At 32.7% G+C, this 23480-nt stretch overlaps 1 pseudogene; it reads left to right on the forward strand.

Moving 5' to 3' along the window:
• The window catches only part of LOC123246665, a 78977-nt pseudogene extending 62287 nt beyond the window's left edge, over nucleotides 1-16690 (forward strand).
• Nucleotides 16691-23480: the final 6790 nt, after the last annotated feature.

The following is a 23480-nucleotide window of genomic DNA, read 5'->3' on the forward strand; positions in this document are numbered from 1 at the left end:
CATTGCATTATGATCTGAAAGGGTAATATTTATTATTTCTGCTCTTTTGCATCTGTTTGCCATGTTTCTATGCCCTAGTACATGGTCAATCTTTGTGAATATACCATGTGTAACTGAAAAGAAGGTGTATTCCTTTTTGTCCCTATTTATTTTTCTCCACATATATATTAACTCTAATTTTTCTAGGATTTCATTTACCTCTCTTATCTCCTTCTTCTTTAATTTTTTGTTTTGATTTATCTAGATCTGATAGAGGAATATTTAGATCTCCCACTAGTATAGTTACTATTTCCTCCTTGAGCTCTGCCAGTTTCTCCTTTAGAAACTTGGATGCTATACCATTTGGTGCATGCATGTTGAGTACTGTCATTTCCTCATTGTCTATCTTGCCTTTTATCAGGATGTAATTACCTTCCCTATCTCTTTTAATCAGATCTATTTTTACTTTGGCTTTGTCAGAAATCATAATTGCCACTTCTTCCTTCTTTTTTTTAGTTGAAGCCCAAAAGATTTTGCTCCAGCCTTTTATCTTAACCCTGTGTATGTCCACCCCCCTCTTGTGTGCTTCTTGTAGACAATATATGGTAGGATTCTGATTTCTAATCCACTCTGCTATTTGCTTTTGTTTTATGGGCAAGTTCATCCCATTCACATTCAGCATTCTAATTATCAGCTGTGTATTCTCCAGCATTTTGGTAACCTTCTCCCTTCTTCTTACACTATTTCCTTTTAAACCAGTTGTTTGTTTTAAATCAGTCCCTCTTGTCCCCTCCCTTGGTTTATTTCCCTTTCCACCCGCCCTCCCTTTTCATTCCTCTCTTATTATTTTTTAAGGTCTAATGAATTCCCTCCCTCCTTTCTTCCCTTCCCTTTATGAACTCCCCACCCCATTGCCCCTCCCCCTTGGTTTATCCCTTATGACTTCAACCATATGGTTAGATATAATTTGATATCCCATTGGATCTTGCTACTCTTCCCTCTCAGGATTAATTCCACTGAGAGAAAGGTTTAAGTATTTCCTATTAATGGTCTCTTCCTCTCCTTCTTATAACAGTATTCATCCCCTCCCCTTCCCATGCCCTCTTTGTGTGGTATAAATTATCCTATTCTTATTCTTTCAAGTTTCTCTTGATGCCATCTTCTATTCCCTCCACACTTCCCCCCATATCATCTTAGACAATTTAGTACTCTAACCTCTCCTTATGACCAATTCTTCTAATTACTATTATAGTGAGTACATTTTTTAGAATTACACATAATATTTCTCCATATAGGAATACAAATAATTTTATCTTATTGAAGCCCTTGAAGAAGAAAACTTAAAGATAAGATTTTTCTTTCTTTCCCCCTAGTTTTTTATTTATCTTTTCATATTTCTCTTGGTTTTTGTGGTTGGTTATCAAACTTTCCATTTAGTTCTGGTCTTTTCTGGGCAAATACTTGGAAATCTATTTTGTTGAATGCCCATACTTTCCCCTGGAAGTATATAGTCAGTTTTGATGGGTAGGTGATCCTTGGTTGTAGACCTGATTCTCTTGCCTTTCTGAATATCATGTTTCAAGCCTTGTGGTCTTATAGTATGGAGGCTGCCAGATCCTGTGTAATCCTGATTGGTGGTCCTTGATATCTGAATTATCTCTTTCTGGCTTCTTGTAATATTTTCTCCTTAACTTGGAAGCTTTTGAATTTGGCTATTACATTCCTGAGGATTTAGTGTAGAGTGTATTCTATGGGCTCTTTCAATGTCTATTTTGTCCTCTTGTTTAAGGATATTGGGGTAGTTTTCTTGGATAATTTCTTGTAGTATGATATAATAGTCCTTTCTAATAGTAAGCCTTCAGCATCACTTTTAAAACGGCAATTTGAGAAAACTAATGAAATCATTTCTAAATGTGGTAATTTATGCATTGAGAAATTTTATTGACTAGATTTCTTAACATTTTGTCTGATGGTCATTGTAGGCCTGAAATTATGTTTAGTCATAAACTGAGTTTTAAAGTGATAGTTTACTTTGCAAGTCGTGTATATCATCTAATAAGAATTCTTGTAAAGAAATCCATTTTTTCCTCAGTCTGATCTCATTGATTAAAATTAGTGGCTGCCTAGTAAAATTCCTAGTAAATTTTTAATGAATTTTATAGCTTTTTCAGATTTCATCCTACCTTTATAAGGCCTATGTTAGATAGTAATGTCAGTATCCATTATATTGTTACTTAATCTGAATTTGCATTAAATCTATAAATGATTTCCTGGAGTCTCTACCAAACAAAATTATATTTGAATACTAAACTAGACTCAGTCATATAGACCTGCCTCCATTCTAACAAAATATTTTGGTTCTTATCAATCAGACTTCTATTCAAGCCTCATAACCAAATTGTAATAGGATTTCTATTTCTGCAGATTCTACTAAGGCAAGCTATATAACTCATCTAAGGACTCAGTTTTTTAAATCTTCAAAATAAGGTGGTTCTCTTAGGTAATTCTAAAGCCACACATAATTCTAGTCTAAATACAATATATTCATGAACTCAATAAGTTTCATTGTATTGGCCAGCTGATTTTTTGCAATGCAAAAAAAGGATATTTTTTAGTCTACCAAGTATATAGGATTTGGCTACAAATATTTAGTGGGGAAAATGTAAAAAAAATAGTGCCAAAGATGGTAAAACTTTGGACAAGCTTTAAATAGACACAGGACAAAAACTTTTCCTTTGCTTTAAGAACAAATGCAGACATGTGCATGCACAAATACACACACAAAACACAAACATAATTTCATTCTGCCCTGATAAAGACTAAGGATTTAGGTAAAATTATATAATTCACTTTGTAGGTTTACTTTATTTTTTGCTCTTGTTGCTGCCTCCTAAATCTAGAATATTTTTTGCCCCAAAAATGCAGGAAAGACTGAAAATATTTCACCAGAAAAAGCTAAAAGGAATATTTGATAAGGAATAGAGTCAATTGCCCATTGCCTGATAAGGTTCAGCAAAGCACCTTAGTGAGATCATCATGCAGCATTCAGATTGCTTAAAGAAAGAGATGTCTGTGTCAAAATATTCCCAAAGAAAAGTCAAGTCCTATATTCTTCAATATTTACTATCAATATAATTCTTCTGAAGAACTTCTCATTATGGAGCTACTGAGGACCCTATACATATTTGTATATGCATATTCTCTGAATGAACCACCTTAAATCTAAACAAATATCTACTCTCCTCTAGAACACAATGCTAGGAACTGGGGGGTTTAATTAAATCAAAGTAACAGTACTTTTTAATCTATAAATTCAAGAGCAGTAACCTAATGTCAACTCTGAATTTTAAGTGATAGTGATAATAAATTTTGAGCTATGATGGATATATGGTAACAAAAAACCTTTTTATTAAAGAAACCCATGTAATTTGTGAATTTTATAAAATCAAAACTATTCACCAACCCTTCTGTGATATTAGAACCATCATATCCTCTTTTTCTTGTGTATCACCAGTAGGAAGATAGGCAAATATGGAAAGGAGAGGGTAAAAATCTTTAAAAAGTGATACCTCAGAAGTCACTATATTAGTGGAAAATGCTAAATGTGGCATGGAGACCACCATGCTTGAGGCCAAGTTAACTAATCAAACTTACTTTTATTATGTAGAGCATTACTAGACCCATCAAATAACTCTGTGCATTATTTTGTCACCTCTTCTCTAAATTTTTTACTACCTTATATCTTATTAATTTATCCTTTAGGCTCCAAGCATGAGAAATACAACCACTTTAATGCCATATGTATAATATAACACTATCAAGTAAGGAAAATACTTTTTAAAGATTCCAATAATATCCTAAATGTCTGTTACTAGTGAGTCTTAGAAATTTTATTTTGCAAAAAATAACAATAATCACTTTGAAGCCACGATTTCACACCTGATAATTCTATTTTAGGAAATATTAAGTTCTTTTTTAATGTTCTTATATATATGAATATATATATATATTCATTAAAAAAGGTCATTTTAAAAAGACTAAAAATGCATGTTACAAAAGGAGCTATCTATATACCAAGACAATAGAAACGAACTAATCATTTAAATGAGACAGCAATGGCCTACATTGTGGTCATTTGGTTTCCTGATGTGCATAATTAGGAGTCCTAACTAGTTGTTCTCTTGTCTAGACTAGGTTTCTAAGTTCAATACAAAAATGTTTATGATTCTATCAAATGATCTAGAAATAAAAAAGGTTGTTTCTTTTCTATTCCTCATGTTTCCCTGCCTAGTTAAAACTCCATGTAGGTAGATTTTGGAACATATGAAAGATATTGAAGAAACTCTTTATTAAAGGTCATATTAAAACATATTTAAATGTTTTTGATTATCCCATTTTAAATGTGACAATCTTACAAGTATTATATTTTTAATATTTTTTACCAACAAACCTGTTTGGAACTAATAATGTATTCAGTGAAAACATTATGCTAATTCGACATTAGGTTGAGAATTTAAACACACAAGTCAGGAAGTTCAAAGTTATGGTTCCCACAGTAATTGTAATTCAGTGTTTCTGTAGCATATATGTAGTATTTTTTGGTAAGGATATGCAGTTAAATGTATGCCCCTAATATATACTGTTTATGCAGTATGCATGAATTATGGTGGCTTGGGGGATCATAAACTTTGAATTTTCTTTCAAGCATTTTAATTCTAAGTCATAATGTTGCATTAATATGAGATTGGGAGGTACATTCTGTGGGAGGGGGAAACTGGCATCAAATCTCTTTGGAGACAACAAAAGAAAATAACATGTGCATAAAGAAGAAAAAATGAGATTTATTTATGTCAATGTACACTGTGAAATACAAATAACAAAAGGATATTCTCCTGAGAGTCAAATAACTGAACCTTTTCTCCTGTGGATAGAAAATCCCACATAGAAATAAACAGTGTTCTCTTTCAGTTTCTACAATTACAGGCACACATAAGTATAAGGTTCATTCTTTTAATAAAAAATCACATACTAAAAATCACATAAATAAAAATCACATACTAAAAAAAATTTTTTTTACTTTTCCTGAACTAAATTTATTCTAATATCAATTTTGTATTAACATAAAGTTTCCACCAAAGATGTACTATTAATGGAAATTAGTACCATAAGCACCAGAAAAGCTGCTAGGTGGTAGATACAGTGATTAAGGCGCTATGCCTGAAGTCAGGTATCTTTGACTTCAAATCTAGCCTCAGCATTTAGTTGCTAGATAACCCTGGACAAATCACTTAATCTTTCTCATCCTGTCTCCTCACTTATAAAATGGGGATAATAATAGGATCTACCTCCCTAAGGTATGTAAGGATCAAATGAAGGAAATAATAATTGTAAAGTTATTAGCATTTTAATATTAATTTATAATAAAAAAATTAGCCCAGAACCTGGCACACGGTAATTCATAAATATCTCTTTCTTTCCTATTTCCTTCTCCCCTTTAAGAAGAGACAAGCAATCATTCACATTTGTAATCATCCATAATTTCACCAAACTCCCACACCTTTTTAAAGCTATTACTGCTTGTCTAAAGGCAGGTAGGTAGGTCAGTGGATAGAGTTCTGGACCTGGAGTTAGGAGGGCCTGAGTTCAAATCCTACCTTGGATCCTTAGTATCCTGGTAACCCTGAGCAACTCACGTAAACTCTATTTGTCTTTATCCACTGGAGAAGGAAATAACAAGACACTCTAGTATCTTTGCCAAGAAACTGTCTGGGGGAGTTGAAGGGCGGGGATGGGGGGGCAGGTCACAAAAACTCAGATGTAACTGGACAACACCACAGTGGCTTTAACCTATTCAAAAGTCAGAAATGTCGTGTCAGCATCATCAGAACACATGAACCCATTATGTCATATCCTGAAGAGGTCGAACATCTCACAAAGCTTTGTCCAGACTTATTAAGTCCATGACAACATCTGACAAATATTAATATGAGGAATGTAACAACTATCATGTATGCCATTTAACCCAGTGACAAACTGAAAAGTGGTTGTGACTTGGTCTTACTCAAAAAATATACAGAGTATCGGATTATCATTTATATCACTTTCCTCTTCATGAACAAGATAAAAATACTGTTAATTATAACATATAATTTAGTATCAGAATATGAAGGATATCCAAATGATTTATAAGTGCTAAATAGAAAACTAACCTTATTCTCTCTAAACTGTTCACCTGAAAACAAAAACAGCAAAAATAATTGGAGAAGCTCCATGCTATTTTAATTTTATAGTGGAAAGATGCCTGCAGTGAGATCTGAGGATCCAGTTTCTCATCCTTAGTATGTCCCAAAAGTGCTGTGTAATCTGGGGCAAGGCACTCTGCATTTTTAGTTCTTGGTTTTCTAATTTTTAAGATTATTAATAATAATACCTCACAGAATTATTTTTATAATCAAATGAGATAATTCAATTCTGTATAACACAACAAACATTTATGGTATCCCTTCTATGGGCAAGACACTAGAAGAGGGCAATGGGTTTTCAATGAAAACAGTATTGTAATAGATTGTCAGTCAGAAAATGTGGGTTTGAATCACCACCGTGTGACCTTGGTCAATTAATTCCTCTAGACTTCAGTTTTCTCATCTAGAAAAGTCAGAGGAACTAACCTATGATTTCTGAGGTCCCTTCCACCTAATTTTGATTCTGTGAAATGGAGAAGATGAGGGACTAGATTATTTGGTTTCTAGCTAACAATCCTTAGGTGAACAAGTGCAGGAGATACTTCCCTAAAGGTATACTCTATTTCATAGTCCTGGAATTTATAGTAAACATTCAATATGCAATATTATATTCAATACACAATACACATTCAATTCACAATATCAGGTGGCATGATTTTTATTGGCCATTTGTATTTATTTAATATCTTTATTCGGGTCTTAAAACTTTAATCAAAATTAAATAATCAAAATCAAATAAATAATTAAATAAATAATTTTCAAAATTAAAATGAAAATATTTGTGTTCATCCTGCATAGCATCATTCCATGGGAATTTGGAAAGCGTATGGAAAGTTATCTTTCTGTTCAGGAAAGAAAGCATATTGAGCACTCCTTGCCCCCTGACTACAATGAAAGGAATATAAAGTGGAATTTGATGTTGAATCTCCTATACAACACATCTTCAATAAACTGAAGGATAATTAGGTACTTAGGCATCAACATTGTTTAAGTCACTTGGGTTCCAAGTATATTGAAACCTTATTTCAAGACAAACAGTATTTAAAGGACCTTTTAAAATGAATTTTTCAAGTGGGTATATGCATTTTTAATGTCATGACATTTAAAACAAGAGCTGTATGCAAAACAGCATCTAACACATAAAATTCTTTAATGGTAAATAGGAGAAATAGTATACAGTGGGGAGCATTAAGCAGTAAAATATATCCTGCTGTGAAAAGCCTTCCATTTACATAGGTAATGTTGGTTCAGGGGTCTGCCATTTTTTATGGATTAATCATATACAATCTTTCAAACCTCTATAGCTCAGCAAGAAAAATAAATGTTTTATTCTTAGACCTTCCTTAGATAAGTACATTTAAGGAACTAGAATTTTGCAATTTTAAATACAATCCTTTTCTGACTACACTTGAAAACAAAATACTTTCTGCTCTTTCTCCTTTGACTTTTAAAGATATTTTCAGTCAACATTGAGTTTCCCGGGTAGAGAAGTCTATTTGAGAACAGAGGATTATCATTTGACTTTGATTCTTGACAGAAGAATCATTATATATAACTTTTCTACAGTGCTTCTCAAAATCCATTTCCATTCCTGCACTACATACGGATCAAAAAAAGTTGCACATTATAAGAAATGTGCCACTATAATTTGAAAATATTCATCTTGTTCACGTTCTTGTGCTTCTGCTAAAAGATTTATAACCCTAGTGAAACAGGAATTGATGAATACATCAGTGTCTAGGACATTTTGATCAAAATCAATAATATAATTTTACTCTTAAAATGGGATTTCAATTAAAGCACATTTTTCAAAGTAACTTTGCTTTTATCACAAAATTTTTTTTCTTGTACACCATTGTCATTAACCCATCTGATGCCAAATAAAAATAATTATAGCCTTTATGATCCACACTAGAAAACTAAGAAATATCATCAAAACCTACATTACATTGCATACTTCCCCTGCCAAAAAAAAAACAAACTTACTTTAAAAGAACAATCAACTATATTGTCAGTTATGGATAAGGAAAAGTAAATTTGTAGTAAAAATTTAAGCATATTCACTGTTGAAATTTTAAAAGTGGAAGAGGATCTCAAGTCCCATAGCTACTACTTGTAATTGCCTAACGCATCTTTGCAAAGATTTTATTCTAAGAAAAATAAAATGTCCTGTTAACAAAAACAATTTTCAAAAACACTTTGGCCAAACTCATTAAATTAATTTGGTTAATTTACTAAGCAGCTAACAAGAATAACAAATAAAACAATTAAGCATTCACTATATGGAAGGCACTGGTAGAGGCATTGGGAAATACAAATATAAAAAGGAAATAACAGTTCTGCAACACAATTAAGGATCATTCCTTCCTACTCCCACATGCACAAATCACACAAAAAGTAAAAGGAAGAGGAGGAGGAGGAGGACAGCAAACATAATGATACTTGGAACATTTTCAGTTCTTTCATAAATGAATCTTTGACTTAACTGTATGAAATCATTCCAGTGGTGCAGAATTCAACCAGTCCATATCCATTCCTGCCTCCATGATTCTTACCTAAGTTCTCCCATAAAGGATCTACCTAAAGCACTGAAGGCTCTGAGCCTTTTTAACTTTGCATTTGTACCTGGCAAGCACTAAAGCAGTCCTTGTCATTCCTGTATTCATTACATAACCATGTTCATTCTAGGTAATAACTTTTATTTTTACTTCTTTGGCATAAATCATCATTAACAATGAGCTAATTCAATACATGAATCCCACATCTATACAACACAGTGATATACAGGAGACTGAAAACAGTTTATAGCATCTCAGGTGTCTGGTTAGTCTTTGAATTAAAAACTAGGCAATAAGTGCCAACAGCATATTATACAAAATAACTTAAAACCTAAATATTCTTATACACAATGGATTCTACATATAAACAGGAGACCGAGCATGTTGATAATAAGAAGTCCTACTGTTTTTCCTAAATTGGGAAAAATACTCAGAATGAACTTATAAGTCAGTTTGAATTCTTTAAGAAATATCAGTTTTTAGGAAATAAGAATTGCTATTATAACACAAAAGACAAAAACAAATTTAGGGGCTTCTGAGGCTGGAAGACATAGATTCAAGTACATGGTCTGATATATGCTTAGTGTTTCACATTTGGTAAGGCATTTAACCTCAGGGAAACAAGTAACTCTCTAAGAATATATATTTCAAAATAGATGTTGATCTGCTCTGGTAGCTGAATTTCTTACTTAAGATTTCCCTATTTCAACAAAATCAAATGTCTGGTCAGTAATCAACACAATCTACAAAGTAGATAATCCCAACATATAGGATTCAAAAGATGATATATTTAGAAATTTTCCAATTAATTAGGGTAGTATAGTGGAAAAAAACCACTGTTAGAATCAAAAGAGTCTTGGATTCATATACAGCCTCTGGTCCTTATTAGCTGTATGAAAAAGATCAAGTAATAATCTGTGAGCATCAGTTTCCTCATCCCCCAAAAGGATACCACATAGTACCTTAATTTAAAACATAAATTATAATATGAATAATCTCAAAATGTGTATGTACAGTGCTTTATTACTTCTATAAAAATATCAGTTACTACTATAGTAGAATGTAAACTTATTGAGCTCATGACTTCAAATCTGACCTCAGACATTTATTAGCTATATGACCCTAGTCAAGTCACTTAACCTTGTTTTCCTCAGTTCCTCACTTTTAAAAATGAGCTGGAAAAGGAAATAGCAAACCACTGTGATATCTTTGCCAAGAAAATCCCAAATGGGTCACAAGAATCAGACACAACTGAACAAAAGGAATAATCTTTTTGTTAACCTCACTATGGCTGAATTTGCATTAGGTAGAATAAATTACATAAAATTTACATTTGACATATATTTCTCAGGCATCTACTCTGTAGAAGCCACTGTGCTAGGCTACAAGGATAAAAATTTTTTTAAAGTCACCTGTCTTTAAAAAGCATATGTTCTGGGCAGCTGGGTAGTTCAGTGGAGTGAGAGTCAGGCCTAGAGACAGGAGGTCCTAGGTTCAAACCCGGCCTCAGCCACTTCCCAGCTGTGTGACCCTGGGCAAGTCACTTGACCCCCATTGCCCACCCTTACCACTCTTCCACCTATGAGACAATACACTGAAATTAAGGGTTTATAAAAAAAACAAACAAACAAACAAACAAAAAGCATATGTTCTATTGGAAAGGTTGGTAATTTTAAATAGTATTTAAAAAGGACTTCTCACCCATTTTTACATTTAATCCTTATGTTAAAGGGAGGAAGAGGGCATTAAAGATTATATTAGCCTTATTTTACATGTAAAATACTGCTTCTTTTATACACACAAATTTATAAAATTACTATATATTTGTATATACCTATATGTCATGCATATGTATATATCTGTAGGCATGCATAAAACTTTTCCTGATTCAAGTTCTATATCAGTAGACATTGTAAATCTTACCTTTTCAAACATATTTGACAATGATAGTCCCCTACTAGAATGGCATTTATGTCCTATAGGGAAATAAGCATTAAAAACACTTAACAAGAAAGTTAGTCATATAGATTTTCAAATATTTTACAGGAAAATCATTCTTGCCACTTTTTCCTAGGGCCAGAATATCTGCCTCTACCATATTCTCCTTGGGAAACATTCAAAATACAACATTTGATTGTATAGTAGCAATAGTTCATGTAGGAAAGTAGTTTGCCTAGGAAATCAAAATAGTCACATAGAAGTAAATAACAGAGACTTGTAATTACATAGCCAGTTAAGGTTTATAAAGCTCATTATATACATGATTTCATTTGATCCTTCACAGAAACTATAAAGTTGTTATTCCTATTTCAAAGAAGAGAAAACAGAGGCCCATACAGGTTAATCTATTTGCCCAAAGACACACATCTATAAATTGGCAAACCAGGGCGAAACCCAGGACTCTCTAACTTCAAGATCAAACAATCAATCAATTAAGTATCTTAAAACATCAATTGTGAATCAGGGAGTAGGGTAAGTGCTGGTGATGCAAAGAAAAAAGACTACCTTTTCTATAATACTAAAGAACAAAAACCAAGACTCCAAAAATTCAGAGCCTACATAGGTCATCAACTTGCAAGAAAAGTATTTTAGGGTATCATCATCTCTTTTGTTTTATTTTTAGGGTTTACTTATTTCTAGGCTTCTTGGGCATATTAAGAATATAATAAATTCAGCTGTAAGTTTCTTGATTACATATGACTTTGGGTGCATACGTTTCTCTTTCAAAAGAACTATCTTATACTGGAAAGCTACAGCAGTTTATATCCTCTGTTTCCATTGCCATTCTCCAGTATTATAAAGTTTAGTTCCAACAGGGATAATTATAATAGCTTAGCAGTGAGTTTGTGTTTATACCAGTAATTTTGGCATGGAAGTTTACATCAAAAAGAGAAGACAAGGGGAAGCTAAGTGGATCAGTGGATTGAGAGCCAGGTCCAGAGATGGGAGGTCTTGGCTTCAAATCTAGCCTCACACACTTCCTAGCTGTGTGATCCTGGGCAAGTCACTTGACCCCCATTGCCTAGCCCTTTCCACTCTTCTGCCTTGGAACTAATTTACAGTATTTATTCCAAGACGGAAGGTAATGATTTATTGAGAGAGAGAAAGAGAGAGGGAGAGAGAGAGAGAAGACAACCCAATGAATACAAAGGAATCCTGGCAATATGAGTCATCCTATATAATTTCACTGGATATATATGATTGACCATAAAAAAATTATATTCAAGAATCAAGTAATATTTGTAATTATTTCACTAATTTTGTCCCAGCTCCCTGTTAACACCAGGCAGTTATGAAGGTGACTGACATCATGTAAGAAATATGAAAAAGAATATGTTTAGATGAAAAATACATCTAACAAATAAGTAGATTTTTCCAATTTTCTCTAGATTGATTAAAAATGTACATACTTAAAGGTCATATCTGGATAACAAAATGAGAAATGAACAAGAAAATGAACTTTTCATGATAGATACACTTTACAATTAAATGCACCTAATTTCCAGTTATATCCTGCTAGATCTTTGGAAAATGTCAATGTGTCATTGGCAAAGTGGATATGACACTTACAACATTAAATGTTACATTTATATTGGAAACAACATGCATACAACTACATACATAGAATTTATCTATTTCAAATGGCTTTGTAAGTACTGGCTTCTATTTTTTGGGTGGGGGAATAGAATAGTTCTATAACACTAACTGCTCCCCACAAACATCTTCTTGTTACTGACTGCAAGAATCAGAAAAAAATCCTGATGACAATAACAAGAAAATGAATTTTCATTTTCAAAGGCAGGTTCTATACAATCACTGGCTGTCCTGCCACCCGGCTATTCTGTAGGCATTCAGACACTTCACTGTAATGTCTCAAAAATCAATAGCAATTTATTCTCTTTGGACCCCAAGCAACAAAAAGTAAATAATACTGTCACCTCCAGTCTGCCTGCAGAACATGGTCACAAAACAGTCTTGCTACTAAAATACAATTTTACGTAACTTTTTTATCTATGCTTGCTCTCCTGATTATATTGGCTTTCATAAGGGACAAATACTTCAGCAAATTCACACAAAAGAGTCAAGTTCTTATAAGACAGGCAGACAGAATACCAGGCTGAATTAAAAGGAAGTCTTAACATCTATCCATTTTCAAGCTTTCAACTCTATTGATTTCACTGGTAAAAATAATCATACCTTTAAAAAAGAAAACATCAAAACTAAATGAAAAGAAAATCGTATCAAGTTTTAGCATACTTATTTTCCACACAGTCTTAGGAAAGCCATCAAGCAGTAAAGATAATCAACAAAACAATAGCATATTACAGAATTCCCACCAGGTTAATCTTTACATTAGATGACAAGTTTCTCTCCTAGCTAAGAGAGCAGGATCTGTACTGAAATAAAACAAGAAAAATCTCAAATTAGAACAAGCCAAAAAATGTTAATACAGGGTATGTAAACACCCATCTCATTGTTTCAAAGAATGTTAAATTACTGACTCCTTGACTACATGTTTAGATAATTGTCCAAATATGAATTACACTTAATTTAACTGGTTGATGTCAACATCAGCTGCAGTTTGGGATCTGATCATTAATATATTAAAATTATTTTTGTGTTCAGATAAAGGTTCAGATTTATAAATCAGAGTTTACTGGGATGACTAGAAATTTTAAGTAGGGCTACCAGTTTTTTCCAACTATGAAGATACAGTTGGTAGTAAGCCAATTGCCATATTTTCTGGGTCTCTTTACAGTTAAAGTACGGTACTCCTTGAACAGAGTGTATAGTCAATTTTTTAACTAAGAGGTTCAGAATGACCCAAATTGCCCCCAAGTGCAGGTATAATTCTTACTCTCTGACCCCAAATTAAAAGAAAGCAGTAAATATTTATGTGTTCCTTAACTCTTCATCCCTTTTAAGTCTGATTTCTGTTCTCATTACTCAAATGAAACTGTTATTTCCACAGTGACCAATACTATTAATTATTGAAAATAATGATTTTTCTCAATTTTTGTTTTTCTTGCCCTCTCTGCAGTATTTGATACTATTGGCTACTCTATGGGTTATTGTGACATTATTTTCTCTTGATTATTCTACATATCTTATTCCTCCCTACTGTCTCCTTTGTTGGGTCACATCTAAAGACTGCCACAAACTGTGGTGATACCCCAAAGTACTTGCCTGGGTCTTCTCTCCATCTTCTTACTCAGTGACCTCATCAGCTTCCATAGATTCAATTATCATCTCTCTACAAATGACTCTCAGCTACATATGTCTACCTTTTATTGTTCTAATGAGTTCCAGTCTAAAATCACCATCTGACCATTGTACATCTTGAACAGGACTTCCATAGAGATCTCAAATTTAGTATGCATGAATCAGAATTAATTTCCTTTCCCTCTCAAATTCAAGGCTCCTCCTAACTTTACTATTTCTGTCAATGATGTCAACACCACCTTTTCAGTTACACTAATTCTTAAACCTGGAGTCATTCTCACCTCTTCCCTCTATCTTTTCCTATATATAATTAGTTTCCAAGTCTTATCAATTCTATATCCAAAACATCTTTTACAACTTTTCCCTTCTCTGTACCCATAAAATAACTGTCCCGTGTTCAAATCTCCATCACTTTTCATCTCTTGACCTTTACAATAGACTCATAATTGCTCTCTTTGTATCATCTCCCTTCTCTACTCATAGCTACCACTGATTTTCCTAAAGTACTCTGCTGACTATATCATACATGTCAGCTTAAAAAGCTCAAATAACTCCCTATTGCCTCTGTGATAAAATACACCTCTATTTTACATTTAAAGCCCTTTTGATTCTGGCTGCAGCCTACTTTTATAGGTTTTTTACACATTATTTTCCCTCATACTTTCTATGACCTAATGATATACAAAATATCCTATTTGCCACTACTCCTATATGAAAGTCCTTCTTTCTTCATGCTTTTGAACAATTCTTTTCCTCCCACTGCCTAGAATGTGTTTTTCACTTGGGTTTCTTAGAATCTCTCACTTCCTCAAAGTTCAGATCAAGTATAATTTCTTATATGAGGTCTCCTTACCCTCCAAGCAAGCGAGCTCATATAAGTTCCCCTACCTATGCCAATAAAATGTTAAAGTCACACAATATTATATTCTACCTTAATAAAGATGAAATAGTAGAATACAAAAATTTAAAAGAAAAAAGAAAATGATTATGAAGAAGAATCCTTTAAAACCAAGGATAATTCTACAAGAAAAAAATGGAATTTTAACAGATTAGAGGACTTTCAAGAATTCCTGATTAAAAGAATAGATATGGGTAAAATCTTTTAATCACAAAAGAAGAGGAATCTAGAAAGGTAAATATATTGGATTAATTGGAAGGGACAAAATGATGATGAAGTATTTACATTTGGAAAAGGGTTAAACAGACAAGCTATCTAGTATCTTGCTGACTTTGAGTATCACAGAGGGAGTAAAGAAAGATAGATGTAGGGCCTAAAGTAGCTTTGTTGTGCTTTGTTTTAAAAGAGAACAAAAATTAAGGAAAGTGGAATGCATTAAAGAAGAATTGAGGCACAAAAGGGAGAAATTTACTATTTCTCATAACTCGGCATATTCCAGGAGAGTACCCAGAGAGGAGGGATGGGGCAAGTAGAATGTATTTTGTGAAACTCATTGATACTGGAACCAAGAAAAAGGAAGGATAAACATGCACATACATACACACACACAATCTGGAGTAGTAATTCAGCAGGAAACATGCAGGGAAAGGAAGAGGAGAGCTTAAAAAGGAAGGTAGAGTTTGGGAATAATTAGAAGCAAAATAAATCACCTTTAAAACTTGGATCAAAAAGAGAAGATTAAAAAAAAAGAGAAAATGGGTAAAAACCAATGATTGTGGTCTAGACCAAATGAAGCTTGAAATAGTAAAGGAACAAAATAAGACTACTTCAATTATAGATTACTAGTATTCGTTAATTTCCTTTTCTTTTGACAACTTTTTAGTAAATAGGGAATTGGGGGAAAAAAAGGAATTGCCTTGGCTTGCAAGTACAATGGAAAATATGAAATTTGTTTTACTTTATATGGAGATTGTGCCACTAATCAAGGCCAGATATTTTAAACTTATAATCTGGTAGCTTTGTGGAAACTGCTTTGTATTTTCATTTGTGAAAATAATCAATATGGAAGTGAAACTTCTGTAAAGAAAGCAGCAGCTAGCACTGACTATTACAAAAGAGGAGACTATATTCTAGGAATAAGAGTAGATGTCCTATGTGTCTGTGAGGCAACAAAAAAAAATTTGTGGCTCTTGGAGATCAGAAAAGGGCCATTTTTGATAGACTGAACAACTATTACAGATCTGTAGAAGGAATTTGCTCCCCAGAACTCTCTTATGATAGGTGCTTACACTGCATGATAATGTGGGGAGGATATATTTTGGTGTAACCTTGCCCCTCTTGGTCATACTTAAGCTTTGTACTACTATTTTTTTCTTCTACTTCAAGTGATTACTAATAAATCTTATAAAAATATAACACTTGGAGTTATTGATATTAATTTAAATCTTACAGCCTCATGCTGATGGAACTATAGATATATTGTATCATGAACATAGCATGAGTGACCCTGGTGTTAGTTATCATACACATGAAGAAATTCGGGAAGTGAGGAATAAGAGTGATCCTCTCATGCTTCTCAAGGATAGATGGTGAGCAACAAACTTGCCAGTATTGAAGAATTAAAAGAAATTGATGTGGAAATGAGGAAAGAAATTCAAGATGCCTCCCAGTTTGCTATGGCTGATTTGGAGCCACCTTTGAAAGAATTAGGCTATCACATCTACTCCACAGAGCCACCTTTGGAAGTTTGTGGTGCAAATCAGTGGATTAAATACAAATCTGTCAGCTAAAGGGGAATGAGTATAGAAATTTCTATAAGGCCTTTAGGAGGACATTATCTTGTCAACTTTAAGGAAATAATTGTTAGAGTTTAAAAAAGGGATGAAGTCTCCAAAAGCATTTCAACTAAACTAAATATATATATATATATATGCATATATATACATATATATGTTAAATTCAAAGTTCTCCTAGTTATATCCATGCTATATTTGTATATTATATTATTATTTTATTAAAGGAACTGAACCAATTTTTAAAAAGAGCATAAGATGGTGGGAAAAACATTTCACAATCATATATGTGAACAGGATAAATTACCCATAAAATCGTCAAAGATATCAGAATAAATTAGAAAACAAAATCCAACAATATGGTGTTTAAAAGGTACATACTTCAAACATAAAGTACATATATAGCTAAAATGAGTAGTTGAAATAGAATTTGTTTTGAAAAACAGGGATCAGAATCATAAGACAAAACAATAGTACAAATAGGCATAACCCAAGTGAGGGCAGTATTCACTAGAATGAAGCAGAGGTGTATTTATATATACATGTATATGTATATATTTACATGTGTATGCATATTCATATACAGATGGGAGGAAGAGAAAGAAGGTGAGAGATCATGATAATGAATAATGAGCTACTAGGCATAAGAAAAACTGAACTCCAGATTAGCCTCTAATACAAACTAGCTGTGTGATTATGAGCAAGTTTTTTAACTGAAAGTGAAACTCAAAATTTCTACTTTTGATTTCCTTCTCTTTGTTGTAAGAGACTGCTACCTCATTCCTGGCTTCCATAACAGATTCTATCTTTGGCAAAATATAATACAAAAAAACATTTATTAAGAGCACACTGAATTTCATCATGTGGCAGTACTGAACAAGGAATTGGATATACAAAGACAAAACCTCCACAATCCTTACTTTCAAGTTATATTCTATTAAGGAACACAATAAACACATAGATAAGTCAATACAAAGTAGTTTGAAGACAGAAAGGGCATTAAGACCAGAAAGAGATCATAGATGTTTATAGAAATGGCATATGAGTTGAAGCTTTAAAAAATACAAGGATTTTAAGAAGCAGAAATGAGCAGAAAAACACAAAAATGGGAAACAGAAAGTTGCATTTGTAGGAATGCCTTGCAGGACAGTGTGGCTGGAGAACATAGTGAGAGTATGTGAAATAATACTAGAAAGGTAAGTTGGAACAAGATTGTAGAGGGCTTTAAATGCAAGACTGAAAAGTTTCTTCAGTATTCAGTATTGTATTCAGTACAATCCCAGCTGAGGAGTGACATAGTCAAACCTATGACTTGGGAAGAGCTATGTTAGTATCCAGGTGGATCAGGGAAGAGAGATACTGGAAACATAAATCTAAACACAACCAAAAGCTGTTACAATAGTTTAGTAAATGAGGACTAAAATGCTGACTACTTAAATGGAAATGAGACAGATGGCTCCTTGAAAGCAGAGACAGTTTCATTTTTGTGTCTTTATTTTCCAGCCCTAGAATAGTGCCTCACACATAGTAGGTTCTTATCCTTTTAAAATGCTGGCTGGCTGATTGAAGTCAAGACTCAAGATGACATTCTTGTTCCCATGTTGCCTCTATTTTCTTTTACCCAATGTAGGTTTGTTTTGTTGTTTTTTTTTACAGAGTAAGCAATGAATAAAATTTTTGTTGCACTGATTAGATACTTTCCATGCAATTATGGTACACTGTCAAAAGGTTATATTGGTGGTGTTTTGGTCACACTTCCTACTTTATTAAATTAAGATGATGTACATACCTCCTTCAAACCATCACTGTCTTTCATTTATTCTTTCTTCCTCCCTCTTTTTTCAGATAAGGTAAAACAAAAGCAACTTGCTAAGGCTAAACCAACTAATTATATCTTTCATTTTTCCAGAGGTAGTATGTCATAGTGGAGAGGGCACTAAACTTGAAGTCAGAAAAAAACTATGTTTAAATCTCACCTGAAACATTCACTAGTTGGATGGTTCTAGGCAAGTCATTTAATCTCACTGATTCTCAGATGCCTAGTTTGTAAAATGAAGGGCCTGGACTAGATGACTTCTTAGATTGCTTCCAACTTTAAATTTATGATGCCATGATTTCTTCACTCTTTATGGATCTATTATTTTGTGAAAGTGAATTATCTAAACTAGGAAGTAGAAGCACAAAAATTTAAAACCAGTTCAGATGGCTAATCTATAAGTCCCAGTACTCTAGTCACTACATCCAAATAGAGTACAAAATACAAACTCCTTAGCTTTGTTCTTAGAGTCTTCCACAAAATGCCTCTAACCTACTTTTTCAGCCTTATTTCACATAACTTCCCTTCATAACTTTTATGTTTCAGTTGCTATCTATTCCCAGATTGGATTTTATATTCTCTAACTTTCATGAATTAGCATAGGCTACTGCCTGCTTTCTAGAATGTATTCTCCCAATACTTTTGAAGTATAAAGTCTAGTTCAATTGACATCTTCTCCATAAATCCATACAGGATTCCTAGACCTGAGTGAAACTTTCTCATTATTAATCTCCCTTAATACATTATACCAAAAGGACATAGATTTAGACCCCAAAAGAACATTATATCATTCCGATTTACCTAAATGTTTTTTTCCTTTTTTTTTTAAACCCTTGTACTTCGGTGTATTGTCTCATAGGTGGAAGAGTGGTAAGGGTGGGCAATGGGGGTCAAGTGACTTGCCCAGGGTCACACAGCTGGGAAGTGGCTGAGGCCGGGTTTGAACCTAGGACCTCCTGTCTCTAGGCCTGACTCTCACTCCACTGAGCTACCCAGCTGCCTTTACCTAAATGTTTTAACTTTCCCCACATTAGACTGTAAAGTCCTCACATCCCTAAAGTCTAGCTTACTGTTTTGCAAGCACTATAAGCTAAATAAGATTTGTCTGAACCATTAAAAAATGAACATTTGCATACAAAGTTTTAAAGGAATAAAAACTCAAGTATATTTAGCATCTTTCTTACTAATAGTTAATTGTGATTAATGATAAATTGATTTTAATTAGTTTAACCAAGTCCCCAGACTTTGGTTAAAATGGTGCTTTCCCTACTTACTATGAATTCTCTCTTGAAAGAAGGCTTACTTCCTAGATTTCGAGGTCAGCATCAAAGTGCCTTTGGGATATTTTTCTTGCAGACTGGTAGAATGTCCTCTTCTTAGTCACAGAAAATCAATTTACCTGGTTAGGGCTGTTTAAAAAAACCCTACTTTACTTCTCTAGGAGTCCAGATAGCTGAAAACTCCCTGATGCTCCCTTCAACTCCCTGCCTTTTCCTTTTCACAGAATAAAAGATTTAGAGAAAGAATTATGTAAACTGTTCCTTCACTGACAGTATAAAACTCCTTTTGACTATTAGTAGGACATATCATCTCACTTTACTAGTAATGTAAATCTCCTCAGCCAATCAACCTTTAAGGATTTAATAGGGAATTTAAGTATATCTGCCTATATTAGCTCCTCTGAACTATTCCCAACCATCAACAGTAATGATGATGATGATATGATTGTTAATTTTTTTTATTATTCTAAAGATGTCACTTAAGTTTTTCAAATAAAATTAAAGATATAAAAGCTCATTTGATCTTCCCAACAATCTTGTGAAACATGTTCTTATTAACATGATTTTACAGATGAGAAACTAGGTGAAACTCCTAGATATTAAATGACTTGCTTAGATGTTATGGATAATTAGTGTTGAAGGCTGTATGTATTAAACTCTGGTCTTCCTAATTCCAACTCCACCATTCTTTTAATTGTACCTGCCAGCTTCCTCCAAATGATTCTCACTACTTTTTTGCACTGCTTTTAATAAAAAAAAATGCAACAATTTTCTAAGTATTTTAAAAGATTTATCTTTTCCCCAAACATTTCAAATAATATAAAAAAAGTTTTAACACTTCAGCCTCATAAAACAAACACAACCAATGCAGATGGTCTAGGTAAGGTACAGTGAAGACATGGATGAATGGTACTGTAAAGTAAATTGCATTGTCCAGTGGATAACAATGAATTGGTAACTATGAGTTAATATGATAGGGTATGAACTTGATCATCAGAATCTCAATAGAGTTTTGAAGGAAATGTTTATAAAATAACCTTTTATAAACATTAGTATTAAAATCATATGCAGAATGAATTTGAGCCTGAATTCATGGAGATTTGCTAAGAAGTCATTTCAATAATATATTTTAACAATGTCCTAGTGAAATGAACAAATAACTGTAGTTCCCCAAAATACTTTATTCTAAAATTGTAGTATGTGTGCTAGGAATATTTAACTATGTTTGCCAGTTTAAAACTTGAACAAAAGTTTGTACAATAATTTACAAAGCATTTTCTTCTTAACCCTGAAGTAGGAATTCTAGTTCTAGCAAATCCTCCCAAAACAAGAAAGTCTTAAAATATAGGCCAGGTTACAAGTTATGTTTCTTATCTGACGATCAACCTAAATGAATTTCGAAACACATCAGCAGGTTTGGCATAGGTGATTAATTTTTCTGCCACAAAAAGTCTTTAAAACAATTTACTAAAACCTATAAAGGGCTTGCAATTTCCATTAATAAAGGACATAACAATATTAAAATTGAAGTGTGTGCTGAAAAATATCTATCTACCATACAAAGGAATAACGTATGGGCATGAAGCACTGAAAAAATCTGAATTACACAATTTGTTTTTTTTTTTAAATACAGCTTAAGTACATTTCTAACTGACTATCACCTGAAAAATATTTTACTACATTATTTGGTAAATAAACCCTTTTTTCCAAATTAATACTGCATTAGGAACTTAGACTATATCAAATTTATCAATATATTCAAATTAATTAGGTTATTCATATATATATTTCACAGGCTGAAAGCATGATAGCTAAATCTTTTCTATGTCCTTTATAGATGTTTTCATTTCTGTTCAAATAAATTTTACCTTTTGCTCAATTACTAATCAAATATAATTATTACTCAATTACAATTAAGTAATACAAAAAATACAAAATGCAAAAATTATTACTCAATTACAAATCAAGTAAAAACTTGATTTGCTTTTATTGTAATCTTTTTTTTCATTTTCATCTCTAGGCTTATTTAGCATTCCCCTACTATTTGCCTCTGATTTAATGATGTTTCTTTTTCAAATTTCTCTTCAAAAATCTCTGTAAGAGGTTAGGGACTAGGATGTGAAAGACTACAGATGCAATGTTTGTTTTATTTCAGTCAGTGTGTTGGTTTGTTTTGCTGAAATGTTGCATTTTTTCCCTTTTTGTTCTTTGTTTTAAAGGCTTTCTGGGAAGGAAGTGGGAAGAAACAACTCTCTGTAAACTTTAATGTTCTATATTGGGAAATAGAGGTGATGTAAAAACAAAAGACAGAAAAAAAAGTATTTTAGAAAAGCAAAATAAAACAACACACAGAATTCTAGATTTTGAGATGGAAGGTATCTTAGAGGTAGCAAATATCAGAGGTGATATCTGAACCCAGGTTCTCTGACTCAAAAAATCTGAATTATTTCAACTGTAGCATCAAACAAGTCAAAAAAGGAGGCTACCTTGCTTTAATGAAATTTAAAATATTAAAGTTTTAATTACAAAAAAATACCATATGGAATCTGGATTCAACTGTATTCTTGGCACCAAGAAGTTGTATCTAACAAAATGAACTTCAATTAAAAATAGCAACTTCCCTGCCAGAGAAGGATTTCCAGAAGAAGCTATAGGCATTAAATGCACATGGTATGGTAGAGATTCCTTCCTTGACCAGAAGCATTATCCCAGGTGACCTCAAAGACTGAAATTACTTTTAAGACTCTCAGATGAAATATTTGCTTTATCAAAGATTCACTTCAATAAAGAATAAAGTCCATGAATAAAGAACAACATAAATGTGTTTAAAATGTTTCAGTATAGATGAGTAACCACTGGTTGCCTAACATGGATTCCTTTAATTTGGCATACCAAATGTCTATATACAAAAGCAATTTTTTCATCTAAAAACTAAGCACTTATATATCTTTATCAATATGATTAAAGCCACTATATTGAATTAAAAATTACAGTGGGAATTAACTATTGCATCTGCTAAGTTTGTTGCATCACTATACTTATTACATAGTAGAATTTGCTATTTTGCATAATATTCAATTAAGAGGAGAAAAATAGTTATAACCATTTAATAATCTATCAATAATAGAAAAATATGCTTAATGTTACTAGATGTAGAAAAAGAAATAAAACACCAACTTATTCACAAACTCTTTAAGAGGCATGGTGGTACACTACAAAGAAAGCTAGATTTGAAGTTTGGAGAATATAGCCCTGGGTTCAAATCCTAGTTGTACAACTTATTACTTATATGACACTGGGCAAATCATTTATTCTCTCTAAGCCTCAGTTTTCTTATTCACAAAGTAGGGATTGGTATTGGAACACATCTGAGATGACTTCCAGTTCAAAATTCATGTTTTTATACTTGTTTGTATTTTTAAAAATATATTTATTGTTCAATTTGTTTGGCCATTCCCCAATTGAAGGGCATACCCTTGTTTTCCAGTTTTTTGCCACCACAAATAGCACGGCTATAAATATTTTTGAACAAGTCTGTTTATATTTGTTCTCTTTAAGGTACAATCCCAGCAATGGTATCTTGTCCTCATTATACTCAAATAGTTGTATTTAAATTGTATTTTGCCCCCTTTGTATATTGTGAATCCTTCTATATTATGGTTGTGGTTTTAGTATTTTTAGTTTTTATCAT

This window comes from Gracilinanus agilis, chromosome 4 (genome assembly GCF_016433145.1).
Source record: "Gracilinanus agilis isolate LMUSP501 chromosome 4, AgileGrace, whole genome shotgun sequence".
Lineage (NCBI taxonomy): Eukaryota > Metazoa > Chordata > Mammalia > Didelphimorphia > Didelphidae > Gracilinanus > Gracilinanus agilis.